We start from the raw sequence: 20,208 nt of genomic DNA, 5'->3' as shown, positions 1-20,208 counted from the left end.
GCATTTTGAATATTTTTTTCTATCCATTTCCAGTTTACTGCTTCTTTCATATTTATATTAAAACTTTGACATATATCAAGATTTTAACCTTTTTTTTTTTTTTTTTTTTTTTTTTTAAGGCCACACTCACAGTATATGGAGGTTCCCAGGCTAGGGGTCGAATTGCAGTTGCAGTTGCCAGCCTTCATCTCAGCCACAGCAACACAGGATCAGAGCTGCATCTGAGACCTACACCACAGCTCACGGCAAGGCCAGGGATCAAACCAGCACCTCATGGTTACTAGGCGGATTTGATTCTGCTGTGCCATGATGGGAACTCCAAAATTTTAAGCATTTTCATGGCCTGAAAAAGAGATCCCCTACCCATCAACAGTCACTTCTCTTTCTCCTCTCCCCTAGACCCTTGTAATCATTTTTTTTTTTTTTTTTTTTTTTTTTTTTTGTCTTTTTGCCTTTTGTAGGGCCGCTCCCGCAGCATATGGAGATTCCCAGGCTAGGGGTCTAATCGGAGCTATAGCTGCCGACCTACGCCAGAGCCATAGCAACACGGGATCCAAGCTGCATCTGTGACCTACACCACAGCTCACGTCAATGCTGGATCCTTAACCCACTGAGCAAGGGCAGGGATCGAACCCACAACCTCATGGTTCCTAGTCGGATTCGTTAACCACTGCACCACGACAGGAACTCCGACCCTTGTAATCATTATATACATTCTTTCTCTGCTAATTTGACTGTTCAGGAATCATGTAATGTTGGGCCATTTTTGTCTTTCAGCTAGCATTATGTCTTCAAGATTAATCCATGCTGTAGCAAGGATTAAAATTTCATTCTTTTTATTGCTGAATAATAATCAGTTGTACGGATCAATCACCTTTTGTTCATTTATTCGTTAGTTGATAAGCCCTTATGTTGTTTCTACTTTGTAGCTATTATGAGTAAAAATGGTTTTGATGGCTATGAATATTAATGTACAAGTTTTTGTTTGGACATATTTTTTTTTTCTTTTTAGGGCCACACCCATGGCATATGGAGGTTCCCAGGCTAGGGGTCGAATTGGAGCTACAGCTGCTGGCCTACACCACAGCCACAGCCACATCAGAACCGAGCTGCATCTGCAACCTACACCACAGTTCTCGGCAATGCCAGATCCTTAACCCACTGAGCAAGACCAGGGATCAAACCTGCAACCTCATGGTTCCTAGTCAGATTCCTTTCCCCTGAGCCACGATGGGAACCTCTGGGCATATGTTTCTAATTCTCTTGGTTATATACCTCAGAAGGCAATTGCTGGGTCATACGGTAACTCTAATATATTTAGCTTTTTTAAAAACTACCAGTTTGTTTTCCACAGAGGCTAACCATTATACATTCCCCCAGCAGTACACGGGGGTTCCAATTTCTCCACATCCTTACCAACACTTGTTATTTCCCACTTTTTTAAACTAGCCTTCCTACTGGTCATGAAGTAGTATCTCATTGTGGTTTTGATGTGCATTTCCCTAATAATGAATGATGTTAAACATCTTTTCATGTGCTTATTAGGGTATCTTCCTGGGAAAAATGTCTGTTTCAGTGCTTTGCTGATTTATTTAGCTGGTCTGTTGTCTTTTTGTTGTTATATGATTTCTTTATATATTGTGAACACTTCGCCTTTGTCACGTATATGATTTTCAATTACTTGCCTTCATTCTGTGGGTTTCTCACTTTCTTGACTGTGCCTTTAATGCTCAAAAGTTTTTAATTTTGACAAAATCTAATTATCTATTTTTTCTTTTGTTGCTTGTGCTTTATTGAAACCACTAGAGCATAATATTCCTAAAAACTGTTTCCATCTTGAAATTACACATATTTTTCATGCAAAAAAGATTTATTCAATCATTTGAAAGGACAATTAGTTGATCAAGTAAGGAAGTGTTTAACTTTCAGAACTTGCAAATAAATGAATCAAACATGATAAAAGGTACAAAAGCACTATAAAAAGCACAAAAGCCCTAGAAAAACAAAAGGAATTATTTTCATTATCAAGGGTATTAATATTAAAATTGATAATACTGACTAGCAAAATAAGCACTTGGCATTTGCTTTTATACTTTAGGTCAGTTATAAAAGCTAAGAAAGTAGTATTTTGAAGAACTTTCTGTAATTATTGCAACATTTCTAATTAACATTATTTCCTTTATACCTGGAGAGCTAATACACTACAGCAGCATTCAGAGAAGTAAGAGCCTATTTTGCTTTTAACCCTCACCTATGAGCAAGTTCATATGCCATTGAGGAGACAGGGATGAAGCTACAGCATGTATTCACAACTCTGAACTTGTGCTATGAGAAAAGAAAAGAAAAAAGAAAGAAAAAAAAAGGAAAAAAAAAAAGAAAAAAACTCCCCAAGGCCAAATAATTAAGACATGACTCATATTTGAAAAACTACCTGCAGCTCCCTATTAGTATGTAAGTTGCACTCGCTATTCTTGGATGTGACATGGGGAAAATCCCCACCATCCACATTAGCCTCTACTAAAGTTTTGTTGAAAGCTCTCCCCAAGGAGTCCTTCTGCACTTTGTCTTTGGGCTCATGCTCAAGGGTGGTAAATGGATTAACACAGCAGTCTCTGATAGTATGATGGATGGAGTAGGAAGAGTGATTTTCTAAACACCCTTTCCTTACTTGATGGATGTTTCCATTGCCATCTCTTCCCTTGGGGCTCTTTGTGTGCACAGTCTTTCTCCTGAAAGGAGGTTTTGCACACTATTTGTACCAAGTGAATTTACGATGTCCTTTCTTGCAAATAGTCTGCCATTCTGCAGGTAGAATCTGCTCTGATGGTCTATGTGAAATGATGTCCTGGCACTCTGATCAACAGCTTCCACTGTGTTAACATTTTTATCTATGAGACACAATTTAGCTCCAAAAAACAACACTCATTTTCTCCTAATTAGACCCAAGTGCAGCCAAAACTTATCATCCATCTAGAAAAGCACCTTCTTAGACATTTACCTGAATCATATGTTACTCCTTTGTTATCTCCAGGACCTCCATCGATAATCTTACTTGGTTCCATCATAAACATCAACTGGGGCCAGAGTATAAATTTTTATTAATCAGCATGCATTTCTTTGCCAAAACCCCTCTCATTTGAACCTTAAAGCATGTGGGTCCCTTTGATGATGAGAAAGAAGTTGCCAAGAATAATGAACAAGGATATCAAATGTGGGAGGAAGGGTTTTTTTGGAAAACAGTCAAGGCTTTGAGTTATATTTAAGGTAAAGAATGTGAAAATAGTTACCATCCACCTGAACCATTTTTTTCCCTCTCATTTTTTCTCACCTTCTTTATCAAAGAAGCAGAAAGTTAAGAAGGTGGTTAAGTGTTTAAATTTTGGGAATTGTAAATAGTAGGCAGGTGACACAGAGATAAATATTTTTCTGAAATTCAGAAAATCCCAGAGCCAACTTCCAACTGAGGTTTGTGAGAACAATTTCTTTTCTGGCAATCATCTCCACACCCACACACCCTGGCCTTAGGAAAGAGCAGTTAGGTGACAGAATAATGTAGATAGATAGGACAGGCCTGAGGGCAGCCCCTTCCAATTTTTTTTTTTTTTTTTTTTTTTGGAAACTCGCAAATGCTGAGAAAAAATCTAAAATTTCATGCTCACAAATAGAATAGGGAAATTTACTGTAGGTGAGAACCTTTACCTGTCCAAAAATTCTTTAAAAGAAGTGAGGAAACTTACATTGAAAAGTCACTGGCTGGGAAACGCGGAGCCGAAATCTTTTAAGTACACTCCTAGTGCAGAGTCAAGGTCACCATGCAAGACCCAGAGGACAGACCAAATGTTATGTTGGTAGCAGATGCCATAGAGATGTTTTCAGGGACCACAAGCTCACCACTGCTCCTGCCCTTCCCTGCAGGAGGTGGAGAGGATGTCGTGGAGCTATTAACTGACTACCTCTGTACTTGGATGCTAAATAGAAACCCAGAGACAGAGTTGGAGGAAACAGAAGAAGAAGCTTTAATTGCCAGGCAAAAAGGGAACATAGCAGGCTAATGCCTCAAGGACTGTGCCCCTCTTGGAGGGGTAGTGAGGAGTCTTAACAGTGTTCAAGAAGCAGAGTGTGATCAGCTCATGGACATTTTCCAGACTGGTGGGTGGCGAGGTAATCGGGAGTCAGCATCATCAAGCTTCTGGTTCCAAATGGTCTGGGGTCTACCTGCTTCTGGGCAGAATACAGTTGACTTCCTCTACCCAGTGGGGGCTTTAGCACCTGCAAAACAGCTCCAAGGACATGGCTCAGAATATTATCTGTTGGCCTTGAAGAGGAACTAACTAAAGATCCTTGACTTTGTTGAATAGCTAAACTATTCTCATTCTATCTTAATTGACTGTTTTCCTTTTGCTCTGTATTTTCTCACTTCTCTGATTAAATTGATTCTTTGACTCAAGTTTCTTTATAGGAGTTCCCCACTGGACTCAGGGGAAACGAATCTAACGAGCATCCATGAGGACAAAGGTTCAATCCCTGGCCTCACTCAGTGGGTTAAGGATCCGGCATTGCCCTGAGCTGCGGTGTAGGTCGCAGATGCAGCTCGGATCTGGCATTGCTGTGGCTGTGGCATGGGCCAGCGGCCACAGCTCCGATTCAGTCCCTAGCCTGGGAACCTCCATATGCCACGAGTGCGGCCCTAGAAAAGACAAAAAGGAGTTCCCATCGTGGCGCAGTGGTTAACAAATCCAACTAGGAACCATGAGGTTGCAGGTTAGATATTTGGCCTTGCTCAGTGTGTTGGGGATCCGGCGTTGCTGTGAGCTGTGGTGTAGGTCGCAGACGCGGCTTGGATCCCGAGTTGCTGTGGCTCTGGTGTAAGCCGACGGCTACAGCTCTGATTAGACCCCTAGCCTGGGAACCTCCATGTGCCATGGGAGCGGCCCTAGAAAAGGCAGAAAGACAAAAAAAAAAAGAAAAGAAAAGAAAAGAAAGAAAGAAAAAAGAAAAGCTGCCAAGATAATTATTTTAAAGATTATTTAAATGTTTGCCATTTTAAGAGAAATGGTAGATTTAGAAAAAGGAAAAGTCTGGATGAAAGCCAAAGAGAACATGACCTGGGACTGTTTATCACTGAAAAAGTAATACACTAGAAGATTTTAAGAGCTGAGTCCAGAAAAGCAAAAAAGCTGTCCAGGACAGCTTTAATCCAAATTAAGCCCCAATCTCTGTGGGGGAAAAAAAAAAAGTATTCGCTTTGAAATGCAGAAGAAATAAAGATGAATTAGTAATAAACTGTGGAAGCTTGAACTGCCCAAGTCCACGATTTGCCCAATTTTTACCTTTTGTAACATGATTCTGTCACAACACGGTTTGTGAACTTCAGTTGATTCACAAGCGACTCATAAGGGCAGAAGAATATTCTAAGAGCCCGAGCAAAGGCTATCTGCTGGGTGGAAATTATTATGTAAGAGAAGGAATTCTCAATTGCAATTCTCTGTTTATATATTTCTCAAGGTTATGCTTTATTGAATGTTATCATTTTACCTTCTGCACCCAGGAAATGTTAGTTTCCAAGCTTGTTTTCAATGGACTGTGAAGAATGGAACAATAATTATTTGAAAATAATTTCAGCTCTGGATTTAATAACCAGAAACTCCATTTCTCAACATATTATACTCTAGGAGCAACTGGAATTTAACAGCTTGTCTTTTTTAAGATCCTAATTCCAAAATTGAATGCAGCTGGTTATGTTTTATTGTTGTCTCGAATATTCTTTTATTCATGTATTTCAACAGCTTTTGTTTTCTGAAAACTAAGGAAGGGAGTAAAATAAAATAAAATAAGCCCCCAAAAGGCACCTCGAATGAACTTCTCTTAGACATTTCTAGCACGTTAACTCCATTTGGTACGAAAACGTGCAATTTATAAAATATTGTAGGAAAATTTCAGCCCTATTGCCTCTTTCTTTAGAAGGTAAGAGCTACTTCCGTATGATTATTAGGTGTTATTTTGTATCACAAGTTTATTTTCCTGAGAGATAGATTAAGTCATTGTCTTGGGAACAAAGTGAACACATTTTTTCACCATTGTATGGAAATTATGGCAAAGTACCTAAGAAGTCTTTAACACCTCAGCACTCTGAATAGCACACTCCACGTCAAAATATGCTCAATAGAAGGGAGCAGGGCAGAAAACAATACTACTAAATTATCTTAATCACCAGCGCTTTCAGATATATTTCATGAGTGCTTGAAAAATTAAAATCACAAAGAACTTTTCAAAGAAGAAACATCTTCATCATTTACGTTTGTTGTCAAGGCCTTTACATATGGTGCTAACTCAGGGCTTTATTATTGTAATCAGTAATAACAAACAGAAAATGAAGTCCAAAGAAAACTCCAAACAGAATGAAACATTGGTAAAAGAAAAGGCTTTCAGAGGTACCAGCCATATTGGCAAATGGCTTAGCTGCCTGCGATTCTCACTTCCTCTCCCATCTCCTTCCTTCCACCCAATCTCTTCTTTCACCTTCTATTATAAAACAAAAACAGCTGCCCTGTTAGGAACTTCCTGTAACCAAGAGCTCTTCCTCATAATCAATTTTATAGCTTGTTTTTCCCCCAAACATCTTTCACCATCTTATATTTTTTTTAATGGTTGATTTAGATTTTTTTTTTTTTTAATATTTTAGATTCCTTTATGGAATTGTCTCTAGCTAAACCTCACTTTGTAGATGAATCCTGGCCTTTGCACACTAGCACCAATTAAATCTCAGTTGACGAGTTTTGGGTGAAGCAGAAAGAACAGCTTAGCCAGGCAAAGGAGGCCATGGCAGGCTAATCCCCTCAAAACTGTGTCCTCTCTTGAGAAGGGATAGCAAGGGGTCTTAGAGGTTTAGCTCAAAGAAAATCAGGGCTATTGATAAAGATTAGGATGTCTGCATTCTCCTCCCTCCATAGATCCTTTCAGAGTCATCAAGGCCAGAGTCAGGTGGTCCAGGGACAGTTTCTGGTGGTCTTTGGGGTTATCGCACCTTGACTTTCTCTCTGCAGTGAAGATTGCTCACAAAAGGAAGGGGATGTTAGGCAGGGTTTCAAAGGAAAAGAAAACCCTGGGTCCACGATATAACTCTAGCTAGAAAGCAGCCATTAGTAAAAGAAAGCAATTAAACAAAGAAGAAATCATTTGTGAAAAGCTGGTTAGAGTGAGTTAGCAGGCCAAGCCAGGGCATCACATAATGATGACTATTTTAACCAGTTTTTAGTTGTATCAATATTTCCTAATCATCAATCTTGAGTTGGCCTTTCAAGACGGAGGCGAGGCCTGGGAAGCGAAAGGAAAAGCCTTTTACTTCAAAACACAAAGACACAGGGGCTTGTACAAGATTTCAACTTTAAACTAAGGCCCCGAAAAAGTGAGATTAAAATGATCACAAAAGTCAAACTAGTCCTTTCACAAAGAAGTTACAATGGACCGGTTAAATATTCTACCTGGTGCTAAATTCTTCCACTTATTCAGGTCTCTGCAGGCTCTCACCCACTTACCTCCCCAGCCTCTCCAATAATCTCAACTCCTATCTCTGACATTCTTTCTTTCCTACACTGTAGTCCACATCAAAACTTCTTCAAATACAATAAAAAATAAATCATTGGTAGGAATATTGTTTCATAACATTACAGAATAATTTGATTCAACTTCTTTGTAGTGCAGAATAATCCACCCTTTTTCTAAATTTCAAGTGACAACCAATACCTAAAAATCTTTGTATTTCCCTTATTTTCAATGGAAACAATGTACATATATTATAATATTGTTGCTGAAACTCCACCTCTGTCCACCAGTGCCAAATAGAAATGCGGAGACAGAGTTTTGGGCAAAAGAGGAAAGAATAGTTTTCATGGCTTTGCCAGGCAAAGGAGGCCACAGCAGGCTAATGCCTTAAAGACTGTGCCCTCCCTTGGGAGAGAATAGTTTGGGAGTGGAAAATAGGGCCTCAGATAAGGATCATGGTAGGTGCAAGCTTGCATTCCTCAAAGCTGGATTTTAGCGGCCCCTGGACAGGTTCAGGTAGTCCTCCTTCTCTCTGGAATGAAGAATGCTCCATCAAGTGCTTAACATCTTTCATTTGTTAGGGGGTTTTAGTTCTGCAGAAGAGCTCAAAGATACTGTTCTGTGTATCTCTTGACGGGAAACAGGACCCTGCCCCAAGACTGCACTATTGTTTCTTGACTGCTCCTCCCTTGTCTCAGCATCCACTCCATTCCCTGATTAGCAACAGTCTGAACCTGCCCTTTGGAACTCAGGCAAGTTCATGGAAGCTGAAGCTCATTCTCTAAAAACAAGAAATGGGGGACACAAAGGCTTTTGTGTCCAGGAATTCCACAGGGCCCCGATTGGTTTCAATACTGCAATTAAACCCCTCATACACCCTTTTTAGAGTCCACGCAAGTAATTTCTCACCAAAATTAAGACTATTCATTAGAAATATGTTGCATCTCTTACCCTTTCTGTTCTAAAACAGAGGAACCATGTATTTGGAAATTTCATGAGAATGAATCTGATTAATGTAATAAAGTTTGCTTCAGTTCAGCAATCATTCAGTGTTTACTACATGGAAATGACTACATTGGCCAAATTAGAGAATATGAAGAGGCTAATGTACAGCTTCTGTCCTTTAAGAATATAAACTCCAACAGAGGAAAGAGATACAAACAAATATTAGTTAATACATATACACTGGAGGAGAAGAGAGATGAAAGACAGATTTATTTTGGCTGAACAGAGCACTTAAGGATTCTTGGAGGAAGCAGGATTTAAGTTGGCCTTAAAGGATTTGAAGGATTTTATAAGACAAGGTGATCCTGACAGAGACAAATACAAGTGTATTTCCCAGAATCACATCACATTGCAACTAATCACATCATATTCCAGTAAGAGAAAAAGTTACTAGGGGAGAAAGGTACATAATCTACCTGAATATTAGTTCCTCTAAGATTGGCATCATAGCTTACCTATTTTGCAACACTGCAACAATATTTTATACCTTATTAGTTTTTTAGCAAAGTCCTGATACATTGTTAAGTTCTTCATAAATATTTGCTGAATTAAACAATTGATGGCTAGTAGGCTCCTTGGTACAGGAGGAGCCTACTAGCCATCAAGGAGATCACTTCGTGGCTCAGTGGTTAATGAACCTGACTAGGATCCATGAAGATGTGGGTTCGATCCCTGGCCTTGCTCAGTGGGTTAAGGATCTGGCATTGCTCTGAGCTTGGTGTAAGTCACAGACATGGATCAGATCTTGTGTGGCTGTGGCGTAGGCCAGCAGCTACAGCTCCGATTTGACCCCTAGCCTGGAAACCTCCATACGCCCCAGGTGAGGCCCTAAAAAGGAAAAAAAAAAAAAAAAAAAAGGCTGTACCAAAAATCATGTTCAAAATATTAAATACCAAAAAAGCATCTCTACTAAAGGCTGATTCCCAAATTGTCTCTGTATTTCCACAGGAGTAGAGCTTATATTGACTCCTCATTCAGAGCCTTGTAAGCTGTGCTAGAGTACATGGGTTCAATTTTTTTTAATGTATTTTATTAAATTATAGTTGATTTAAAATGTTGTGTTAGTTTCTCAACTTAGAATAGATTTACAAGGAGATCCTGATGAGTTGCATTGAGAACTATGTCTAGATACTCATATTGCAACAGAACAAAGGGTGGGGGGAAAAATGTATACATGTAAGGATAACTTGATCCCCTTGCTGTACAGTGGGAAAAAAATAAATAAAAACAATAAAAAATAAAATAAAATGTTGTGTTAGTTTCTGATATAACATGGGTTCCACCTTGAGATGAGAACTGGGTGTCTGATTTTTTTACCTTCCCTCTAAATTCTGAGATCAGTGTGTACTTTCAGGGAGCAGATCTGCAAAGCAAACCTTACTGTAACTTAACACTCAGTTGCCAATTTCAAGAGGATAGAGAAGAAGAAAGAAATGTGGTTATGTCTGTATCAAGGATAAAGACCCTATTTTGTTTCAATTTTTAATTATTTTATATTGAAGTATACTTGACTTACAAAGTTGTGTTAGTTTCACATGTTACAGCAAAGTGATTCAGTTATGTATATACTTATATCCATTCTTTTTCAGATTCTTTAACCATATAGGTTATTACAGAATATTGAGAAGAGTTCCCTGTGCTATACAGTTGATTCTTGTTATCTATGTTATATATAAAATGTATATCTAGTTTATAGATAGTAGTATGTATCCCAAACTCCTAATTTATCCCTCCTCCACTTTTCCTTTTTTTTTCCACAAGCTTGCTTTCAAAGTCTGTAAGTCTGTTTCTGTTTCGTAAATAGGTTCACTTGTATTATTATTTTTTTCGACTCCACATATAAATGCCATTCCTTTAAAAATTAAAAATAGAGCTATCATATGATCCAGCAATCCTACTCCTGGGCATCTATCTGGAATAAACCATAATTTGAAAAGATACATGCACCTTACTGTTCATCGCAGCACTATTTACAATAGCCCAGACATAGAAGCAACCTAAACATCCATCGATAGACAGACACTCTTTATATCAGTAAAAGGAAGAGAGGGCAATAATCGGATTCACCATAATCTTTAAGGAATATTGATAAATATAGCCCAATGAATGTTCTGGATTCTGACCAACGGCTTCACTCTTTTTCCCTCAAAGGAGCAAAGTTAACAAGTGTGTGATCATGGTAAGAGGAGACTAAGGTACCTATTCCCTCTACAATATGTATCATGTTCATGTGCTTAAAAGCATTTTCAATTATACTTGTCTCTCCTGATATGCACTTTCATTCACTCATTCAGCCAATATTTATCAAGTGTGTTTATGTGCTAGGCACCCTGGCAGACACTGGGCATGCAGTGGTGAATAAGAGTCAAGTTCCCTGCCTTAATGTAATTTGTAGTCTAATGAGGAATAATAATAATAATAATAAAACTAATAAGAGATTACAATACAATCTAAAAGTGCTGTGACGGAAAAAGTACAGGATGGTATGAGGGAAAAGAACAGGGAGAACTAGTCTAGAATTGATGGTATGGAGATAGCCAGGAAAACTTCATAGTGGAAGAATAGTCAAGCTGACACTTGAAGAACAATTAGGAGATAGTCAAGATCTTTTTTTTTTGTCTGATCAGCCTCCATTCCTGATTTCCCTTTGGGCAACTACCCCTCCCCGACTGCAATTCATGTGGTATGAATAAGGTTGACAGCAACCCCACACCACGGGAATCAGAGAATAGTTCGGATCTAATCCATCAGAGTATATCATCCCTCTGGTCTTCATGATTGATTCAGTTACTTGCATGTTATCTAAGTGAGGCCAATGACTGAGTGATTCTAAGGGCACATGTTGAAAATCATTAGATGAAAGGCCCTCTCTGTGCATTGGAATTGCCAAGCTAGTGGACTGTAAAGCTGGAGCTCTGCAAAGACAGATACGGCATCACACGTATGTCTGAGGCAGAAAACAGAAGGAGTGAGACCTCTGTCTTCTATCAGGAAGGCAAAAGCTCTCTCAGAAGCCACACTGAAGACTTTCTATTGGTCTCATTGGCCAGAACCTGGTCATGTGGTCAACTCTACATGCAAGAAATGCCAGGAAAACAAGGACTAGGATTTTAAGAATTGTCTTAAACCAATCATGGTCCAAGTGCTGGGTAGATTGCTATATCCTCCAAAGAACAAAAACAAACAAACCAAAAAATGAGTTCTACTAGTAAGGAAGGAGCAGAAATTGGATATTGAAAGGAACTACCTATATTGGCTATAGTGTATAAAGACATTTTTAAAATTCATGATCTATGTATTTGTTCTCTAGGGGCACCATAAATACCACAGATTGGGAGGCTTAAGCAACAGAAATCTGTTTTCGCACAATGCTGAAGGCTGGAAATCCAAAATCCAAGTGTCCATAGGTTTGGTTTCTTTTGTGGTCTCCTTGTTTGCAGATGGCTACTGCCTTACTGTGTCCTTACGTGATAACTCCTCTGGATCCATGCCTGGTGTCTGTGTGTCCAAACCTCCTCTTTTATAAGGAAATCAGTCTGATTGGATTAGGGCCCACCCCAGCAGCCTCATTTTGGCTTCATCATCATTGACAACATCATTTGACAACCTGAAATAAATTACCTGCACAGAAGTCCCTTTCCAGCCTTTGCTTTCAGAGGCTAAGACATCAGTAAATTATTTTTTAGTTATATCTTTTTGGTTTTGTTACTTTTATCAATGTGTTCCATGAATGTTTAATGTATCAAGGAAATCAACCTTTTGGGACAATGTCAACAGAGTTGGGAAGGGAAAATATATCCCGTGAAATTTATGTCACACCATGCTATACTGGAAATCAAGAAAAAATATTCTTATATTAATACTTTAAAAATGTAATATCTAACAGTATCCATTTCATTTTGCAATTTCCACTGGCATTTTTCACTTGGAAATCACATTTGTGCCTCTGTACAATTCTGCCTAACGCAAGGTGTTTCACTTGTTAGGGATATTGGTTTTAGTTTTAGAGACTGGGCACCACTTTGAATTGTGTTGAGAACATGAGTGAAATAGTTTCCAAACATATTGTTTCTTCCAATGCATCAGTTTTTGGTGGAAAGCACCCCTCACTCTTCTTCGGGATCCATTTCCTTTGAACTGCAGCTTTAATCGTGCCCAGGTTCTATGCTTTTACTGATTATTCCTCCATAGAGAAGAAGATCTCTGCTTTTCCAGAATTAGCTTATATCCCAATGTGCATTCTGTCAAAATTGTTGGGTTCATGCCCAAACTTTTATGGTCCTTCAGTTTCCAATAATTCTGATTCCTGGAGGCATCATCTGATGTGATAGTTAGATCTGAGGTGGAAGTCCTAAGTCATTTTACACCGAATTCAGAATTCAGCGGGCCAAGAAGAATGAGCCAAGATGAGAAATAACTTATATAGAGAGATACTGAATACAATTCCTGTGGGAAAAGAAAGGGCTTGGTAGCTGGAGGTAGGACTGGATATAGAGGCTTAGTAGTTAAATAGATTTATTACCCCTAGTTACAAAAGTCAAGGGAAGAATCTACATTATTTTACCCTCCCAGATTATCCTTGTTTAAAATTCAGTCAATTTCATTTGAAAATAATTAGCAAACATCTGGTGTTCTATAGCTATTTCCCTCCCCATGATATAGATTCTTCTCACTTGGCTGAACATTAATGGGACTCCCCTGTAGTGACTGCTCCTTTTCCAAGGAGGATTTCTAGAAGCAGAAAAACCACAGTTGAACTGGGTGCTGGTTCTTATAGAAAGAGATGATCTATCTTGCTCACCTATGGCTCCAGTGATAAAGCTGTGAGTTCATTCTGCCATTTCAACTGCCACTGATCATGATAATCACAAGTGTGACTTTGCAAATGTGTCACATTTTGTTTAAGGATGCAGCAAGGAAGTAATCAATCTCCTATTCATTCCGTCATTTCTTTTTCATAATTTTAACTCTCCTCCTTGATAGGCACTTAAAATTGGAGTTTTGAGCTGAGGCAGGAGGTACTGAATCATAGATCCCAGAGTTACATGAAAAAGAGCATTTTTACAATACAATACCAAAAAAATTACAGAAAGTCCAACTAAACAATTGATTTGAAGACTCTAAGATAAGAGAATATTGAAGGAAAAGGTGATAAGAGACACCGTAGCAAGACAATAAGGATACCTGGTAGCAACCAAGACACTGACTGCAGCCCTAGACCCTAGTGGCAGAGTCTCCAAGCCCTTAAACATGAGTGGGGATAGGATTATGAAGAGCTCCAATCCCATTGGGACATTCCCTCTCCTTTCATGGTGGCTTCTTGGCCTCTTTCCAAAAGCAGATTACCACATGAAAAAATAACACGATATAGAGGAGAGAAGAGAGCAGAATTAACAAGCATTACTGTTATCTGATATGAACTAAGAACTATCATTGAGCAAGAAGTTGGTCTTAATTTGTTGGTAGCTAAAACAAAAAGGATAATATAACATTGTAGTTTGGATTTTGGATACAAAAGGGATATAAACTTGTGTGTGGTGACTTTCCCTTTGTGATTATATTTGTGAATATCATAGGTGGATCATTTAGCAACATAGTGGAAAATAATATCATTCTTTGTGAATTGGGAACATTTCCATTCAGATTCTTAAAATTTCTTGAGCCATTATCTCCATGAATTTTGCCTGTTGATGGTGTAAAGCCTGAATAGCCCAGGTTGAGGTTTTGCATCTGTTTCTGCAAGATCCACATGGTCTTATAGGCCTGGAGTAACTTTTAATTGTTTTTGTTGTTGTTGTTTGGTTTGAAAGTGTCCAGACCACAGAAGTAACATACATTTGAACCAGGTAAGTGCCAAGTCCCTTTCTTGTCATTGAATTATGTTAATGTGTCAATTATTCCAGTCCATTCTTGGACTAAAGAAACAATAGCGTTAAACAGTAGACATTTTGGAATCTAGCAGAGAACAGTCATCATTCTGGAGTTCCCTGCATTCTCCGTGGTGAAATGCATCCATACTCATCAGCCGAAATGGGATGAGGAAGCATGGTCCTGTCCTCAGATGCCTGACCTGGGCTGAGCCTCAGAGGCAGCACCCAAGAAAAACAGACCCTAAAAACTCTACTTTGTAATACTCTGGAACTATTTGTTTCAACTCCTCACTCACTCAGCTGACTCATCTGCTTCTGGTGATCTTGGCTTTTGAAGCTTAGAATAATTTCTCTCTTTTTTTTTTTTTTGTTCTTTTTTTTTAATTGAATAATTTCTTATATCTGGTTTTGTCTCAGGACTTATTCCTGAAACCTGTTTCTGCTTATCTTGCTCTGATTTCTGGATTCTTTCCTTGACTGCAATTCGCATTTGCCAATTTAGGTAAATATTACAACTAGTTCAACACCATCCCAAAAATGCTACACACAGGTACAGGACTTCAGGTCTGTCATTCCTGTTAACACACTTGCAGATTCAGGGAAAGAAGCCAGTCCAAGCAGAGCATGGAGGGGGCTCCGGTCTTGAAGGGGAGACTTGAGAGAAAGGCAGGTCTGGAGAGTGAAAACTTGGCATTTGAAAGAAGCCTGAGAATCAATGCTGAGAGATCACAGGGAAGATAAGAAGAGTTGAAATTGGGAAGGACACCCCCGAATTGTTCCTGAGAATGGCAGTCTGCCATAAAAGAGATAGGGCAAAATAGAAATCTCCTAATCCCACCTGGGATCCTACATCCTAGGCTAGAGGAATCTGACAAATCCAAGTCTCATCAAAAGTAAATTTGACCATATGATACATGGATTCCACCCCTGGGTATCTACCCCAAGGAACTGAAAGTAGGAACTCAATAAGCTATCTCTACACTCATGTTCATAGCAGTATTATTCACAATTGCTAAAAGGTGAAAGCAACCTAGTGCCCATCAATAGATGAATGGTAAACGAAAGATGGTATATACACATACAATGGAGTATTTTAGTCTTAAGGAAGGAAGTTCTGACACATGAAACAACATGCCATGGATAGATTTTGAAGATACTATTCTAAGTGAGACAAGCCAGTCACACACACACACAAATACTGTATGATTCCACTTATGTGGGGTACCTAGAGGAGTCAAACTCAGAGAGACAGAAAGTGCAATGATAATTATCAGAGAGAGGAGGAAAATAGGAAGTTCTGGTTTACTGGATACAGAGTTTCAGTTGGAGAAGATGAAGAAGTCCTGAAGATGTTTGGTGGTGATGATTGCACAGCTTTGTGATTATGCTGGGAGTTCCCATAGTAGCTCAGTGGTAATGAACCCAACTACTAACCATGAGGATGCAGGTTCGATCCCTGGCCTCACTCAGTAGGTCAAGGATACGATATTGTCATGAGCTATGGTGTAGGTGCAGATGCCGCTTGGATCCTGAATTGCTGTTGCTACAATGTAGGCTGGCAGCTGTAGTTCTCATTCGACTCCTAGCCTAAGAACATCCATATGCTGAGGCTACAGCCCTAAAAAGAAAAAAAAAAAAATTGTGATTGTACTGCATGCCATTGAATCAAACACTTAAAATTGTTTAAAATGGTAAATCTTGTGTTCTGAAAGTTTAGCACAATAAAAAAGAGAAAAACAGAACATAAGTGAGTCGGGGATGGGTGGGTAACTGAGTTGTTAGCATCTGCCCTGGTCTTTTAAGGAGGTCATCCCTGAGAGTATAGATGGACAAGCATTATTGAACTTAGTCGTGAGGGGTAAAAGAAAACCGTTAGAGGAAATTTAGCAGGGTTCAGTTCTTCATAGCTATTGCCACAAAAGGCCAGTGATAGGTGAATGGGTTCCACAAATAATCTAAAGTTGCTGCATTGATTAGTGAATGCTGTCTGAGATGTTCAAATATTGACCATATGCTGACCACGTGCTGACCACAGACATTACACAAGTCCTGCCCCTGGCAGGACTGTGTAATCCCATAACTTGCTGAATGGGAATCTGTACTTACTCTGTCCTTGGCTCCCTTGGCTTGTCCTTGGGGATGCCCTATTGAAAGGTACCCTAAGGTACCATGTGAGCAAATGAGTGGACCAACCAATGGGAGAGACAGCACTAGAAGTAATCAAGAGCTGCCAGTGATGATGGAAGAGCATTGGATTCCACTCCAGGGCCTCCTTAAGCTTGTGTTCAGGGGTCTCCAGATAGGCATGCAGCAACATAGAACTTCGGCCTCCAAATTCAACCAATATCTGCTCCTCAGTTTTGGCTTCAGCCTCAGCCTTTAAAAGGCCAAATAGCTAAATCCCCAACTATAGCGTCATTCCTAGCATCTCTGAATATATGTGTGATCAATGGTCATTACCCTCATGTCTAGTCAATGTCTCAGAATCAGTAACAGGGGCGCTCCCATGGGTCTAGCAGTTAGGGACTCAGCATTGTCACTGCTGTGGCTCAGGTCACTGCTACGGAATTTCTTCATACCACAGATATGGCCAAAAAAAAAAAAAAAAATCATGTCACACAGAAAAACAGCCTATCACTTAGATATATTGTTATTGTTGGAATTTTCACTTTTAAATGTGGGTATTTTAGATGTAAGTAAGACGACAATTTTCTTGTTATGTTTTAGTTTTTGAGATTCTGTCAGCTGAAGTATAAATATATATTTATGAATTCAGAGTAAAATGTGGGAATAATTAATGTTGATTGTGAACACCACCTTCATTTTATACTGAAAAATAATAGTTAAATAGAGAAATATTCAGTTCTTGAGTTTGCCTCGATGAAATTGCATCATTATCATTGACTAAATTATCAGGCACAGGAGTTGAAAGGCACAAAGGCTTTGCCTCAGTCATCACTATCAGAAAATATAAAGAAAGTTGGATATCTTGGTTGCCGTGCAGTAGAGCAGTGCCTGTACCGGCAGCGTTAGCCCCAAAGACCTTGTTCCTCCACTCATTTCAGTTGAAAGTAAAGATCTAGTCACAGCCCCAAAGTGTAGTTCAGGGACCCCACTCTTGATCCGAAACCCAACAGTATTGACCCCACGCTTAACTTTTAAATCTTGAGAGTTGAAACTCTGAATAATTAAAATGTATACATTTCAGTTTTTCTGACTCTCAGGTATTCATTCTGGGAAGATAAGAAGGATTGACATGTCCTGGGTTGCCTGCAACTGAGGGTGTTCCTGGACATGGCCTTGACCAAATTAGGAACATTGGGGCCCACGGGATGAGTTAGTCACCTAATAATGGTGTTACATTCAAACTCTGCCTTGGATTTGATGTTATGTTTGATGTTATGTTGGCTTTGACATTTAACCAAAAATCTGTATTCAGTGTCCTTCTGCCACTAAAACCTTGCAGAGTTTCATAGACACACACTAAGTAATATGATGCTGACCACTGCTCAGCATAGGAGAAGCTAGGAGACCAGGTCTGGAGGGAGAATGGAGAGCTCTGCAGTGACTCATCAGGCTGCATGTCCTGTACCCACTCCCAGTTCCTCATGGACTGATCTGATCCCGAGTCCTGGGGCCCCAGGAATGAGCCCTGTCTGCTTTCATCAATTTCATCAATTCAGAACTTTCTGTTCTCCTTGTGGTTCTTATGGTTGACTTTCCTACAGGACAAGTAAGCTGCCTGGGTTTTTCCTTCTTAGCCTGCCTGGTACTCCAGTTTGTAATTGCAAGCCATATTCCTTGATTGAGTCCTTTAAATAAATGTTTTTGTTAGTTGAAGACAAGCCAGCAGATTGCCTTGGAATTTTAAACATTGCCTGGATTAATGAGCCAGGACCATATTCTGCTTTCTCAATGTGCTGGAACACACTGCCACAGATCGGTAGGTGTGTTACTGAAATGGTTTCTTAGATAAAAGTTCATTTGGATGAAACGCAGTCTTCAGTTTGTGAAGGAAAAAAAAGCTGGTCAAATGTCCAATAAGATAATAAAGTCCCTTTTGGGGGGATTTTAAAAGATTATTCTTCCTAAAATTAGGAAGATGGTGTTCCCGTGGTGGCGCAGAGGTTAATGAATCTGACTAGGAACCGTGAGGTTGCGGGTTCGATCCCTGGCCTTTCTCAGGGGGTTGGGGATCTGGCGTTGCCATGAGCTGTGGTGTGGGTCAAAGACCTGGTTCGGAACTGGTGTTGCTGTGGCTCTGGCATAGACCGGTGGCTACAGCTCCGATTCATCCCCTAGCCTGGGAACCTCCATATGCCATGTGAGCAGCCCTAGAAAAAGGCAAAAAGACAAGAAAAACAAAAATAAAAATAAATAAAATAAAATTAGGAAGATGATGATGGGATGATGATAAATAACCAATATTATTATGATAATGTCCGGAGTACTTTACCTGTGTTAACCTACTTAATCTTCAGGCAACTTAGATAAGTACTGTTATTAGACTCTAAGATTGTAATTAGTACTGATATTGGTTGGGAAACTGAGACCACAGTCACAAAAACTAGGAACTGGGAGAGTCATGATTCGAATCCAGATACTTACGCTCCATTACACGCTTGCATTATGATGATGGATAGAATATGCACAATTTTATAGCCAGAGTGCAAAAGAATATTTTTTAATTATAACTTTAAAATTAAAATTCATTATAAATGAATTTTATTCACCCAAGACATTCCAAATAAAAATTACACATGATCACGGAATGATCTTCAAGAGTTGTATGAGATTCAGCAAACAGCTACTGATGATTTGAATCAATGCCAGTGTTCTCTTGGTGGTAAAGAAACATATAACCCATCCTGTATGGCAGGAGGTGGGGTGGGGGCAGGAGAACAGACGGGAAGGTAGGTGGAAATCAAAGAACCTGAGGCTGTTTGCTTCGACTATTGTTTCATCTAAGAGAAGGAAAAATCATGATATTTTAAAACAACTCTCCACAAATACTGTAATAAATTCAAGATTCACCATCTGAATTTTAGGCACAGATAGCCTTGTAAGGAGGAAACCTCAAATACATCTGCTCAGCATTCTAGACCCAAAGATACTTAGCATAATACAAAAGACTCAATGATCACTCAGATCTTTTCTGCTCTAGAATTTGATGATTCTAAATCAAACGGCTTCATTACTTGGCTGCATTCTCTACTGCCCAGAACAGCAAAGAGAGGCAAGGATCCAAGGGGCTGTTTTCTAGACTGCTTGGAGTACTATCTAGCCTACAAATACCTAAGTTATAAAATGTTATTATTGGTTATAAATCAAAGATCAAGATGACTTACCACTGTGAAAATTAATAGCAATAGCTTTGGTTGTATTAGAACTTTTTTGAGATATCCATAGCACTCTCGTGGAATCACTCAAGGCCCAAAACACCCTGAGAGTTGGGAGTTATTATCTCCAGCTCATAAGTAAAGAAAGGGAGAAATAGAAATGTCAAGGTTCTCTTTGGAGACACAGTATTTGATTGCAACTTTGCACTGTACATAGACTAATAGTTAGAACTGCACACCTTAGAAAAGAACAGAATCCTTTCTACTTGTGATATTAGAGGGAGGCGTCAAAAGAAATAACCGATACTGTGGCATAAAGCTAATTTCAAAAATAACAAAACAGGATTGAAAATATCCTGTCGTTAATTCCTCTTGCCAACACTTTTTATCCCTCATAAGGATGTGAATACAAATGTCATGGCTTTGGGAATCTATGTCAGATCAGCGGTCAG

The sequence above is a fragment of the Sus scrofa genome, chromosome 13 (assembly GCF_054392235.1).
Source record: "Sus scrofa isolate SSC_HxYL_T2T_F1_AM1 chromosome 13, Sscrofa_HxYL_maternal_Yorkshire_Landrace_v2.0, whole genome shotgun sequence".
NCBI classification, from domain to species: domain Eukaryota; kingdom Metazoa; phylum Chordata; class Mammalia; order Artiodactyla; family Suidae; genus Sus; species Sus scrofa.
This window is presented reverse-complemented; position numbering follows the sequence as displayed.